The sequence below is a fragment of the Ylistrum balloti genome, unplaced genomic scaffold (genome assembly GCF_031769215.1).
Source record: "Ylistrum balloti isolate Yb309-2 unplaced genomic scaffold, AGI_CSIRO_Ybal_v1 Utg371318, whole genome shotgun sequence".
Classification (NCBI taxonomy): Eukaryota; Metazoa; Mollusca; class Bivalvia; order Pectinida; family Pectinidae; genus Ylistrum; species Ylistrum balloti.
The window spans coordinates 332,145-347,158 of NW_026782703.1; positions in this window are offsets into that span (position 1 = coordinate 332,145).

Below are 15,014 nucleotides of genomic sequence, written 5' to 3' on the forward strand. Positions count from 1 at the left end.
CCTCTGGTACAAACCAGTCATCTAAACACACAAGTACTATGTTTGTAGGTAGTGAAATCTTCAGCAGAAGCTTACAGGAAAGATAAAGCAGACAACATGGCAGAGATCCGACAGTCCATCCTCCATATCAAATCCAGGTTGTGTTTCTGTAAATGACATTAATAAGTCTGGGTGCTTTGATACCTGTCTAACCTTATCTAGATTAGAGTATTGGTGTACACAGTTTTATTTGGTATGTGTTGTAGGGATATGTCAGATTGAATTTGACCACAGCACAAATCTAGAAATTTCATTGAGACATTCCTGATTTCATACTTGTGTATATAGTTTTAATTATGGGAGAAAAGGGTTAAATCCTGCATCAGGCTTTCTATGAAAAATCTTTAAATCATACAGATCTATTTTGAGAGCTAAACATTATACAGATCTACATTTGGACACTTAGACAGTATACAGATCTACATTTGGACACTTAGACAGTATACAGATCTATATTTGGACACTTGGACAGTATACATATCTATATTTGGACACTTAGACAGTATACAGATCTACATTTGGACACTTGGACAGTATACAGATCTACATTTGGACACTTTGACAGTATACAGATCTATATTTGGACACTTAGACAGTATACATATCTATATTTGGACACTTAGACAGTATACAGATCTATATTTGGACACTTAGACAGACAGATCTATATTTGGACACTGAGACAGTATACAGATCTATATTTGGACACTTAGACAGTATACAGATCTATATTTGGACACTTAGACAGTATACAGATCTACATTTGGACACTTAGACAGTATACAGATCTATATTTGGACACTTAGACAGTATACAGATCTATATTTGGACACTTAGACAGTATACAGATCTACATTTGGACACTTAGACAGTATACAGATCTATATTTGGACACTTAGACAGTATACAGATCTATATTTGGACACTTAGACAGTATACAGATCTATATTTAAACAGTTTGGCATAATATAGATCTGTATAGAGACAGACATTATACTGATCAATAATGAGAGTCGGACAGCATGCAGATCTATATTAAGGCTATGAAGCATTGTGCAGATATATTGCAAGGAAATTAACCATTATACAGATCTATATTGAGACAATTAAGCATTATACAGACCTATATTGAGACAATTAAGCATTATACAGATCTATATTGAGACAAGCATTATACAGATCTATACTGAGACAATTAAGCATTATACAGATCTATATTGAGACAATTAAGCATTATACAGATCTTTATTGAGACAAGCATTATACAGATCTATAGTGAGACAATTAAGCATTATACAGATCTATATTGAGACAAGCATTATACAGACCTATATTGAGACAATTAAGCATTATACAGACCTATATTGAGACAATTAAGCATTATACAGATCTATATTGAGACAAGCATTATACAAATCTATACTGAGACAATTAAGCATTATACAGATCTATATTGAGACAATTAAGCATTATACAGATCTATATTGAGACAAGCATTATACAGATCTATATTGAGACAATTAAGCATTATACAGATCTATATTGAGACAATTAAGCATTATACAGATCTTTATTGAGAAAATTAAGCATTATACAGATCTATATTGAGACAATTAAGCATTATACAGATCTATATTGAGACAAGCATTATACAGATCTATATTGAGACAATTAAGCATTATACAGACCTATATTGAGACAATTAAGCATTATACAGACCTATATTGAGACAATTAAGCATTATACAGATCTATATTGAGAAAATTAAGCATTATACAGATCTATATTGAGACAATTAAGCATTATACATATCTATATTGAGACAATTAAGCATTATACAGATCTTTATTGAGAAAATTAAGCATTATACAGATCTATATTGAGACAATTAAGCATTATACAGATCTATATTGAGACAAGCATTATACAGATCTATATTGAGACAATTAAGCATTCTACAGACCTATATTGAACAATTAAGCATTATACATATCTATATTGAGACAAGCATTATACAAATCTATACTGAGACAATTAAGCATTATACAGATCTATATTGAGACAATTAAGCATTATACAGATCTATATTGAGACAAGCATTATACAGATCTATATTGAGACAATTAAGCATTATACAGATCTTTATTGAGACAATTAAGCATTATACAGATCTATATTGAGACAATTAAGCATTATACAGATCTATATTGAGACAAGCATTATAGAGATCTATATTGAGACAATTAAGCATTATACAGACCTATATTGAGACAATTAAGCATTATACAGACCTATATTGAGACAATTAAGCATTATACAGATCTATATTGAGACAATTAAGCATTATACAGTATACTGAGACAGTTTGACATTATACTGATCTATACTGAGACAGTTGGACATTATGCAGATGTATACTAAGACAGTTTGACATTATATAGATCTATACAGAGACAGTTGGACATTATACAGATCTATACAGAGACAGTTTGACATTATGCAGATCTATACTGAGACAGTTGGACATTGTACACATCTACATTGATGATAATCTTTGTGTGACCTTGATTCTCTCTGCTATGATAGTCCTTGACCTCACAGTTCTGCTTCTGTATGCTATGACAATTTGTCCTTGACCTCACATTCTGTTTCTGTATGCTATGACGGTTTGTCCTTGACCTCACATTCTGCTTCTGTATGCTATGACGGTTTGTCCTTGACCTCACATTCTGCTTCTTTATTCTATGACGGTTTGTCCTTGACCTCACAGTACTGCTTCTGTATGCTATGACAGTTTGTCCTTGACCTCACATTCTGCTTCTGTATGCTATGACAGTTTGTCCTTGACCTCACATTCTGCTTCTGTATGCTATGACGGTTTGTCCTTGACCTCACATTCTGCTTCTGTATGCTATGACGGTTTGTCCTTGACCTCACATTCTGCTTCTGTATGCTATGACAGTTTGTCCTTGACCTCACATTCTGCTTCTGTATGCTATGACAGTTTGTCCTTGACCTCACATTCTGCTTCTGTATGCTATGACGGTTTGTCCTTGACCTCACATTCTGCTTCTGTATGCTATGACGGTTTGTCCTTGACCTCACATTCTGCTTCTGTATGCTATGACAGTTTGTCCTTGACCTCACATTCTGCTTCTGTATGCTATGACAGTTTGTCCTTGACCTCACATTCTGCTTCTGTATGCTATGACAGTTTGTCCTTGACCTCACATTCTGCTTCTGTATGCTATGACAGTTTGTCCTTGACCTCACATTCTGCTTCTGTATGCTATGACAGTTTGTCCTTGACCTCACATTCTGCTTCTGTATGCTATGACAGTTTGTCCTTGACCTCACATTCTGCTTCGGTATGCTGGTATTCTGTCACTGCTTTAGATTTTGCTTTTTAGTTTAGGTTATTTGGATGATAAGCAGGGGAATTTACAGCTTTGACAATTTAGAAATATATAGCAACTGTTTAACATCTATACTTAATAAAGTCTGTATGTGACCTTTTAGTTCTGCTACTGTATGCCAAGTTAGTCCATCCATGATGCTGTAGTTCTGTTATTGTATACTGTTAGCCTGTTCATGACCTTTCAGTTTTGCTGCTGTATGATATGATAATTTGTCCATCATCTATCATTTCTGCCACTCTATGTTGTTTTAGTCTGTCCATGACCTTCTAATTCTACTGCTGTATGATATTATAATAAGATGTGGAAATCCATTTATAGTCTAGTCCTGACCAAATTCTAGCATTATGTTGATTGATGTAGACTTGTGATAATTTGATAGAAATCCATATACAGTAATGATATTGTGATAGGACACTGATTGCAGCCCATTGTGTTTCAAAGTGAATTTAAGTCTGATGTCAATGTTATGGATCTCAACTATGAAAAAGTGATTGATTATAATTTCTGACCCTGACTTGGTACAGATTGATGTTTTGTCAGACTTCACATTTAACATTGTGGTCATCAGAGCAGGAAAAGAATCATACATGTTTCACAAAAAAGGTACATGTATTTCTGGATGTTTACATAAACCAGTAATTTTCATGTCAAATGAGATAAATGAAACGGCCAAGAGAAAGAAACGATTGTGTACCCTGACTGATTGATTCTGTATAAATATATAGCCTGAACAACAAAAAACAGTGATTAGTCTACAGGTATCAAATATTTTAGATTTATGAAAAAAAGACTTCATATTCTAACAAATATTGAAGAAAACAATCTGCCAAAATTAATACATCCATAGCGTCCCAAAGTAATGGTCGAGTTAAGATTGGAAGCTGATTTTTTTCTGTTTTTTTTTATTAATCATAAAAAATACTATAATTAAGAAGGCTTTGGTGAAATATGATATCTCAGGCTCGTCCATATTTTATTTGATTTTCATCAAATGTGCTGAATCTCATTCCATGCTAAAGACATATAAGTACTTCTTATCTGCCCTCTCCCTCACTCCAGACTTGATCATGCAAGAAACTTAACTTCTCTGCCACGTAATATCTCTATATGGTATATAAATATTGTAGAACGATTATGTAATATTATTGAGACAATATCATTAGTTTACTTTCGTCTGTTTTTATCCCGTTTAATCTCTTATTCTGGGTTGTATCCACAACACTTACATTCTTGATCACACATTACAATAATATGACATCATTTTGACACATTGTTGGTTGAGGTTATGATGATGCTTTGTATGTCAACTTGGATAACATATACAATGGGTTTGCATCAATCAGACGATTTTCAGTTTTAGCTGACTCTTCCGGTCAATAGACCTTCAATATAAACATGTATAAATTGATTAAATATGCATGAAATTATTTTATGGTAAATTAATTTACCTGAATGTGCTGTAAATATATTGATTATTTGTCAGATTACATTTATTGTCAATATGAATACAATCTGCTCGCTCATTTACCTGTAACCCTTACTGCATTCATATTGGCAATGAATACATTCTGAAGAACTATTACATGACAACAATGGCCATATAAGTACTGTGGTTCAGTAGGAAAATAATAGTTTTTGATATTTTTTGGTGAATATCAATTTATCCAGGATAAGAATTTAGCATTCTGTAATTGGAGTGCTGAAGTTATCAAACTCCTTAAATAATGGATATGATTCTTACTTGAAAGCTCCAGAAATACATTTTCTATAATTCATTGACTCTTTGTAAGATTCTCGTTAGGGAATTTGTATAAAGTGAACAGGTTAGAACAATTGCTTTCAGGAATGACCTTTCAAATGAAGAATATGTTTAACTGAATGATTTAAATGTGCTTATGTGATATGTTTATAATCACATAATTTGGAATCCTTACTTCTCTTTCAGAGTAGATAATATATATGTATAATCTGACGATGTCACATTGTACAAACGTCTTTCAGACTTTTTGTGATATGTTGAGACTGGCACCATTAATAGCCCTCAGGACAATGTTGAATAGAGTGCCTAGCGTATTGATCTCTTGTGATATTTGAAATTTTTTGTCATTTTTCTGAATAAAATACTCTTGTTTTGTACTTTGGACTAGTTTCTGTAATTATTTCCCACATTAATACAATTTGTAACTTACTATCAATAACGTCCACTGTTTTTAGTACAATATACACTAATAGCCTAGTTTTATGTGTAACCTTGGTAGAAAGGTCCTGGTCAAATATTTAAGATTATGTGGAGTTTTCTTTGTTTGGACTATTTTAACAGTTTACTATAAATTTGTTATGGGATATTGCTGTATTGCCACTTAGTGTAAACAACTATCCAAACAGACAGGTCAGTCTGAAATACAGAGACAACGTTATAATCACTATGTAGATCACATACATTGTCTCTGCTAAAATTCAGTTTTGCCAAATGATAAATAGGATTATAAAACCTGCTTTACTAGCTCACCTGTACAAAAGATGTGGCATGTCGTCTATCCACCCAGCATCAACTTTTCCTTTAAACAACTTCCCATTAACCAAAGGCACAGGCTACTGATACTGGCCCAGTAGTTTGCTGTAATGAATGACTTCCAAATTTGTTCAAAGGAATTACCATGATGCACTGTGAAGGTGACAAAGTTAAAGTCTTCAAACAGTTTCTCAATAACCAACAAGTCAAATGTACTAATAATGAGTCTGTAAAGAAGGGCTTCCATCTTTGTTCAAATGAATGACCTTGACCCACTTTGTTCTACCTTGTCCAATATTATGCTTGCCAGGATTCAGTGTTAACAAGTTTGTACAAATGCAAAACATTGACGTACATTCAAGGTCTCATGGGTTAAATATGTTGAGAACATTTAAACTTTTTTTCAAATGACCTGGGTTATGGTATATATGTCGTGACGTTCATGTGAAATGGGTTTTCAAGTTTACAGAAATATACCTAACCGACACAGTCTAAAAACTACTGAACAGGCTAATGATTCAGGCTCCTTTAACCTCTTGTTTCATAGACACCAGAAATCCTTTCATCTTTCAAGCGTAACTATTATCTGGTTACAAAAAATGTACCAGAATAACCGAGACATTTGTCGGCTGGTTGTATAAAGTTTTAGCAGCTTTACTTCCAAAGTGTATTTTTAAAAAATGTTTACACGACAAGAGTGTATTGTGAAAATTATTTTAGCAATTTTGTATGAATTTACAGCATTTAATATTTTTTATATACATTATCTTTAATCGCATTGTAATGAGAGTATCGATTTTAAAAAGTGATTGGATTTTTATGTTGCTAGCGTTATGTTTGTAGGGAGAGAAAATGTAATGTCAGCTCACGGTATTTATTAACGGGAAATTCAGAAGAAAGTGGTAGAGGGAGGCAGTGGGATTAAACTGTGTAAGTTCTAGCTAACAGAGCTTGTATAGTGTGACATTTAAGGTTGAGCTAACCAGACCATCTGATAAGTTAGAACTATGTACCTTATCTCTTTAACACCAGTTACAAAGGCGCGTAACCTGCATGTCTGTGATAATCTGTAACAAAAGATCAGTCAATCTTGTGTCTACTGTCTGACACCTTCCATTGTCACTCAAAATCTCGGATCAGATTTCATAAATCATTTATGGGTCATATGCTATATATAAAATCAATGACCAAATATAGGTATTGTTTTAAAAGTTATTCATAATAAATATGTTGAAGTCGGTCCGTGCGAACTTCCTGAGAATTTCCTAAATAACCCCCTATGTAGTGTAGACACATTTGGATATTGTAAGTATGTGTGAATGACACCCAGAAAATGTATGTCATTACTACGCACGAGCTTGTTTAAATCAACGACAACCACTTATAGTTGGTAAATATTCTGTACACTGAGGTATCAAGTACATCAACACCTCTGACTATATTTTTACTAGACTTAAGAATATGTTTACAGGAGACTTGATCACACAGCTTACACAGAAAAAGATAGTGTTCTGTTTTTACACACGACAGGTATATCAGGTTACAAATTTTGTCACCATTGATAACAAACCTGTGTTGAATTACATATTACTCTGTTATGGGACCATATCATTACTATAATGTTGAAATATAAAAGAACCTTCTCTGTCTACTAGGCTTTAGGTTTGTTTATCAATGTCTACTAGACCTTTGGTTTGTTTATCAATGTCTACTAGACCTTTGGTTTGTTTATCAATGTCTACTAGACCTTTGGTTTGTTTATCAATGCCTACTAGGCCTTTGGTTTGTTTATCGATGCCTACTAGACCTTTGGTTTGTTTATCAATGCCTACTAGGCCTTAAGCCCGTTTATCAATGCCTACTAGACCTTTAGCCCGTTTATCAAAGTCTACTAGGCCTTTGGTTTGTTTATCAATGCCTACTAGATCTTTAGCCCGTTTATCAATGCCTATTAGACCTTAAGCCCGTTTATCAATGTCTACTAGACCTTTGGTTTGTTTATCAATGCCTACTAGGCCTTAAGCCCGTTTATCAATGTCTACTAGACCTTTGGTTTGTTTATCAATGCCTACTAGGCCTTAAGCCCGTTTATCAATATCTACTAGGCCTTAAGCCCGTTTATCAATGCCTACTAGGCCTTAAGCCCGTTTATCAATGTCTACTAGACCTTTGGTTTGTTTATCAATGCCTACTAGGCCTTAAGCCCGTTTATCAATGTCTACTAGACCTTTTGCCCGTTTATCAATATCTACTAGGCCTTAAGTCCGTTTATCAATGTCTACTAGACCTTTGGTTTGTTTATCAATGCGTACTAGGCCTTAAGCCCGTTTATCAATGCCTACTAGACCTTTAGCCCGTTTATCAATGTTTACTAGGCCTTTGGTTTGTTTATCAATGCCTACTAGGCCTTAAGCCCGTTTATCAATGTCTACTGGCACTGACCGGAAGTCTATTTCAAAGCTATACTAGGCCTTTTTATAAACGGTCCTCTACATATAGGATTCGTTATAAATCATTACTAGGCCTACAAGCCTGGCCTGCTACGAGGATGCTTTGCTGCATTATCAGTGTTTTTCACTTTTTACCTTTATTGGACCAGGTGCCAGATTCGCATGATGCAGGCGAAATTCGTTTTCTCGCAGTGTGGATAATCCGCACGGAACATATTAATGTATCTTCTTCTTTCCCTCGGTAATTTTGATACTGTTATCGTAGCAATCAAACAATGCCATCACCATTTCGCCCTGACGGTCAACCAACAATGTCTTTATTTCGTCAGCCGTGTCGACAGAACGAGGATTGCTATTTCGCGCCGCAGGACCTGTACCATATACCGATCGTATGAGTTCAGCGCAAGAGGTCCGGAGTTCGATCCCTAGCGGAGCCATTTAAATTAATCATGACCTCTATTACAGAACGATTTTTATTGTTATTTTCACTCTGCACAAAAAGACGGAGATGACGAAATAATAAAATGGTTATATTAACTTCCAATATAAACGTATAACATTGTTGAATACTGAATAAAAAAATGTTTAAAGTAACCCTGTTTCTCAAAAAAGTTATAAGTTTCATTTCGATTATGATTCTGTAGTAGGTTTTATTCAAAACCGATAATACAAGCCAAATGCCACGATCACCTCTCTCCACATATCACACGTTTTTAATATTAAAACCATCGATTGATCGATCTTCCAATCTTGTTTAAATGAATGGTGTTTTTTCCGCTGCTGTAATGTCTTTAAATACCGAGAACAGGTATCAGCGGTAATGTTTGTCGGTGTATTTAAGCATGCGATATCTATGTCTACTTTACACCCACAAAAGAGCTGAATATACACCCTAATATATCTTATTAGTGGTCGACAGGACCCAGTTATAGCATGTCCAAACTCGGTCACCATTCCACCGGGGACCGCACGTAAAACTGCGCCAGGTACGGCGGGACTTTAACAAGAGGACTACTAAGTCACAATTCTGGCATGGAATCAACTTTTGACGTAAACTACTTGCTGCAAAGCATACATGCCCAATCTTATTTTGTAGGAGATCAGAGATGAAGGGTAAGTGTGGTTTTACTGTTTTTCGATTTTCTCTCCAAGACATCGTGGCGATCGCGGTGATTATAGCCAAACTTAATGACTGTTACATGTGAATTATTTATCGCTAATCTATAACCATTTACCGAGACAAGATGCACTTCGATGATGTTTTACAAATTAATGGTCTGTGTAATTTGTGTATATATATAGGTACTTTATGGTTTTATGCTGAAGTATGCAGGACAATTTTTTCAATGTTTCAAACTCTTTTAATGAGTTCCGCACACCAATTACCTCTTCTAAAATGTTCCACTTTTTCACTGTACAGCTAGCTTCATCACTTATATATGTGTGTTACATCGGTTGACGGTTCTAATGACCCTTTATGTGATAACGGGACATTGAGATTGTAACAATAATAATGTTATCTTTTTATCTTATTTTATTGGCGTGACTTACATTAATTTCACATAGAGTAAGTACATGTAATTTGCTATGCTTATTTGTAAGTTAAAGTATTAACTCGAAGATATGGTTTTTAGCCGTATATACCAGTTCAATGTCGCGCCCTGGTCCCATTTACTGGTACGTTACTGTGGATATCCCGAATTTTCATCATGGGTAAAATACATCATGTTTATAGATTTACAGTTAATATGTAAGGCTTCTAGTCTCAATTTTTCTGATATTCACACGTGTGAAGTGATCGTAACCAAACATTTTACACGTCGGTAATCCATTATATAAACTAATAGAGATAAAAACTTGGATATACAAAACAAAGGTCTTTTCGCTCTGACTTTTATCCAAGCTTGCCACTATAAAGTTGTAATGTGTATTAGATACTCTATACATAAATAAGATTTGTAAGATTCAGTCTTTAGATTTAACAAATCTGCTTGGAATTTATATTGTCTGTTTATTATTCATTAAGATTTTCAATACACATATCAGAGGATTATCCTAAATAGTAAATAGGTTTATTAGAATATAGTAAAACTAATATTAAATAGAACAATACGGACCGGCGTTGGTTTTATTAACTAGTCACGACCCTGTGGATATATAGATTTAAATGCTGTTCGGCCACAGCTATTTTCCTGTACTGAATATTTAAAGGGATTTTTTTAAACAAATAAATACGCTACAAGAAGATATAGTACACTTGAGTAGCTGACATTAAAAAAATACTGTTAGGGAACGATCAAATCAATCATCTGAACTAAAGGATTGTACACAGAAGCGATTTGTGCATAGTTTTAGTAGATTTTTAATCAATAGTTATGTATCAGTACAATGGAAGGTAATATGATACACAGGGTGTATATAAAGAGACAGAAATAACCAACAGTCCGTCAAGCTACGTTATCTTAAAAAAATAAATATACAAATGTTTTGAGATTAATATTTCTATCTAAATGTTTCCTCCCTAATTTTTGTTTACAGTGTTGTATGACGGTAAAATAAATAATAATAATAATAATAATAATGAAAAAAGAGAGAATAAAACATGCTTTAATTTTAAATTTCAATCGATAGGTTTTTATGACATCGTTCAACACAAGCTATGTTAAGCGTTTATCAATACCGTTTACTGCACTACATACTGAGATTTGAAATATGTAAAGTAACCATGCTAGATATAAAAACACGTAACACAATGTAAAGAAATCAAAATGAAGGTATTAAGCCGACGAAACTAGTTGATCTGACGAAAGATACACGAGGCGTGCGGTATTATGCTGCCCCGTGTCTCAATAGATACACGTCGAAAGATGATCCTACTTTATCAACAAATCTTACTCTTCTACTGTAAATAAATAAATGTCCTGATTAGTAAGACCAAAAAAACACGATATAGAAAACGAGCTTTTGTTGATTTTTTTTTTCCTCCCGGAAGATTCTAATTTTCTAATTTTCTAATTTTGACGGGTTATCACCACGTTCCGATATGTGTAGGTACTAACTTTTTTCACACACGGCTAAATAATGGATGATTAAAATCATCTTGAATAAACAATGTAAAAAATAAACCAATTTAGTGAGTAACTAGGGCATGAGTGATTTTCTTACTGGGTATGTCCTTACCCACTCTGGGATCTCTACCTAGAGACTTTAAGATGTACGCTGCAACAATATGAGATTTGTCATTCCATCGTGAATTGACGTAACCAGGGTTCTCTAACAGAGAGACATATGGCTACACTGTAGTAATGTTACGACGGTCATTCTATCAACAACGATTGCTTAACCAGGGTTCTCTAACAGAGAGACATATGGCTACGCTGTAGTAATGTTACGACGGTCATTCTAACAACAACGATTGCTTAACCAGGGTTCTCTATCAGAGAAACTTCAATCTACACTGTGGTCCTTTATACGGCTTCTTTTTTACCTGAATCAAAGACTTGTTCAGACCACGACCCCCTTGGGAACCACACAATTAACCCTTGGTCTTGGTGTTCTTGTTGGTCTCCCTTTTCCTTTCGGGTCGAGAGCCCATTCAGAAAACTGATGCCTTGTCTGCCAATCGTTAAATTAATCAGTACTTTGTAATTTGCCAGTTCTTGTACAGTATATCTATTTTATCGTGTATCGTTTTTAATGTATATACACTCACAAGTAAAACGTGGAACTGAAACTATGTAGACGGCGACTGAGAAGAAACGACACAAAGTAATTCCACAACACGCGACCTAGTGTTACTGCAGCCATACGGTAAAAGTTATGGACCAATGTTTACCAGCAGACTAAGATATTAAGTATACATCTAAATCAGAACCGACATTAAAACCTCCGAGTTGACACATCAGGTCATGATCACAACCAATAACACCGACCAGTATACAGACAGGAAATAAACTAATAAGAAAACAACAGACTATATAGGTCACACGTGTCACATGTCTCCAGCCATACGCAAATGTTGATATTTTTGTCTGACAGTCCACAAAACTGGTTGAGATTACTATTTCGTGGTTTGTCGTATGATCAAAAAGATGTAAATGGGACATCGAAGTTTCTCATCACAAGAATTTCATTAACTCTTAAAACGTTGATATATAATTGCGCATGTCGTCCTGCAGGTTGACATAAGAATTATAGACTCGCCTTAACTTGGGATCTTTATGATTTACTGTCCTGTAGGTAGAACGTAAGAATATCGTTAACTGCTGTACCCATTACATGATTGTAAGAGGCGACTTAACTTGGGATCTTTGTGACGCACTTGTCCTGCAGTTAAGACGTAATTATTATGCACATTATCTTAAGAGGTGTATCTCCCTTGACACTTGTAACTCTAATTGTTACCATCTACTTGTTACCACAGGTACCTGGGTCCAGATACACGTGAGTTGAGATACAGGTGCTTGTGTTGTTGGGATAGACAAGGGCTAGCTAATGTGACTGGATGGGGTGTCGTGTTTCCGTGTAATATCACTTAAGGCGGCCGTCAGTGGACATCCGTGGACGACATTGTCACGTGACTATAAAAACAAAGAAAATACCAACATGTTAACACAATCATAATCCAGACTCAAATTCATCGGAACCACAGACAAACTAACGAGCATCAAACACGTCCAGCTTCATATCGTACAAAGAAATACAATATTTCTTCTAATGAGTTCACTTTAGCGACCTTAAAACTTCTCCATAATTTTCATCAACATGCATCTTTTAAAACCCCGTGTTGCGAGTTCGTCACTTGACGACTATATGTTTATTATGCAGACACAAGTTAGATATTTACTACACCAGGCAAACCGGAGCTTTTCCACTGGTTTAACTTCAAGTTCATCGAGTCTTGTCCTTTGTTCTCATATCTCGTCAATTCACCCAGTTGCAGTTTGTTATATAAGGTTTGGATTTTGGTCACGTGTATTGAATATGAGGTACATTTATGTCTGAAGAAAAGCTTAATTATTATGTAAAATAGGAATCTTGGGCTGAAAGAGTGTTGGAAATTCATAAAAACTTAAATCTCCACATAGTAAAGCTCATTACTTCGACCTAATGGAAATACTCGAGCATACTTAAACACATTTTATAAATTGCTGAAGGGTCTAAACACACCGCCGATAAATACAGCCCTATCAAAGTTTGGATTGAATTCTTGTTGGGTTTCCTGGATACTGACTGACCTCTATCGAAGCTATGTACGATTCTAATTCATCAGATATTGACCTACCATTTTACCTACCTGAAAGCATAATAAGGAATCGTTTGTACAGCGGTGATAAGGTATGTTAGGTAATCAAGGAATGCCTTTGTTGATACACATACAGGCAGGTGTGTATATAAGATTACATATCGCGTCGATAAAGGCGGTGTCTGTCAATTAGTTCAATACACAAGTCCGAACCAGAAACACAAACTTTCCCGAGCGTATATATAGGGATCTGTGCTATTAAGTTAGGGTAATTTAGCTTCATTATGAAGACAGAAGTTACAATACAGTACTAGTATATTCAAACTAATAAAAATGGTTGTGCAATGCTTTATTATACCACTCTGAAATTGTAAATGACATGTAGTCGATAACATCTTACCATTGAAATAAAGGACAAAACAGTACATATGACTGGCGGTAGCCACGATAAAACCACTGAGAGAAATAGGATTTCTTGTTTAAATAGATTGATTTTTAGTAGAAAAAAAATTTCAGCACACAGAAATAAATTACTTATGAATTAACATACAAATTGCACATTTGTTGTTTAAGTAAATGACTGAAAATGCGATTGACCAAGATTGACATGACAGGTGTTGTCGATGAAGCATGAGACGTTTCTCATCCGGAACGTCTGGTTTTATTCTTCTTGTACTCTTTCAGATGGTTTCATTTAAATCTCTCTTTCTTCATAGCTTGCCCCTATTTGATTGAATTTGTGTTTGGATTATGATCATGTTGAAATGCGTTTTCTTGTTGTTTTATCTCTATTATTAAATGATATGACCAGTAAAACACACACAGATGATATTCTAGAAGGAATATATTGACTTACTCGTCTAAAACACAGTCGATAACTTTTCATTTGGTCTAAAGGGAATTCTTCTTACGGAGGGCTCCTTATCAGTGTAACGTGATAATCAATACTGTATCAAATGACATCAATTCCTTATTTCAATTACTGTTTGTGTTTATTGTATGTATTTACATTATCGTTTCTGAAATGTGTATATTGTATGAACTATTTTCCCTGTGTCATCATATCGTGTTTCACGTCAGTCACATGGTAAATCAAACATTGACAGCTTTTCGTCGATGTGAAGGTCATTTGAATATGTAATGACTTTGGGACATTTAAACGTTTTACTAGTATTGGATATACGTTCTTTACCAACACTGCTCTCGTGCACGAAAAATCGGTCATTCACTGTATAAATACATGTAATTACACTCTTAAGAATGAATGTAAGTCATGTTTGACCGGAAGTAGGAAATGATTAAACGTAAATATGAATATCCAACGTAATGTCTTTTATGTTTTAATATAC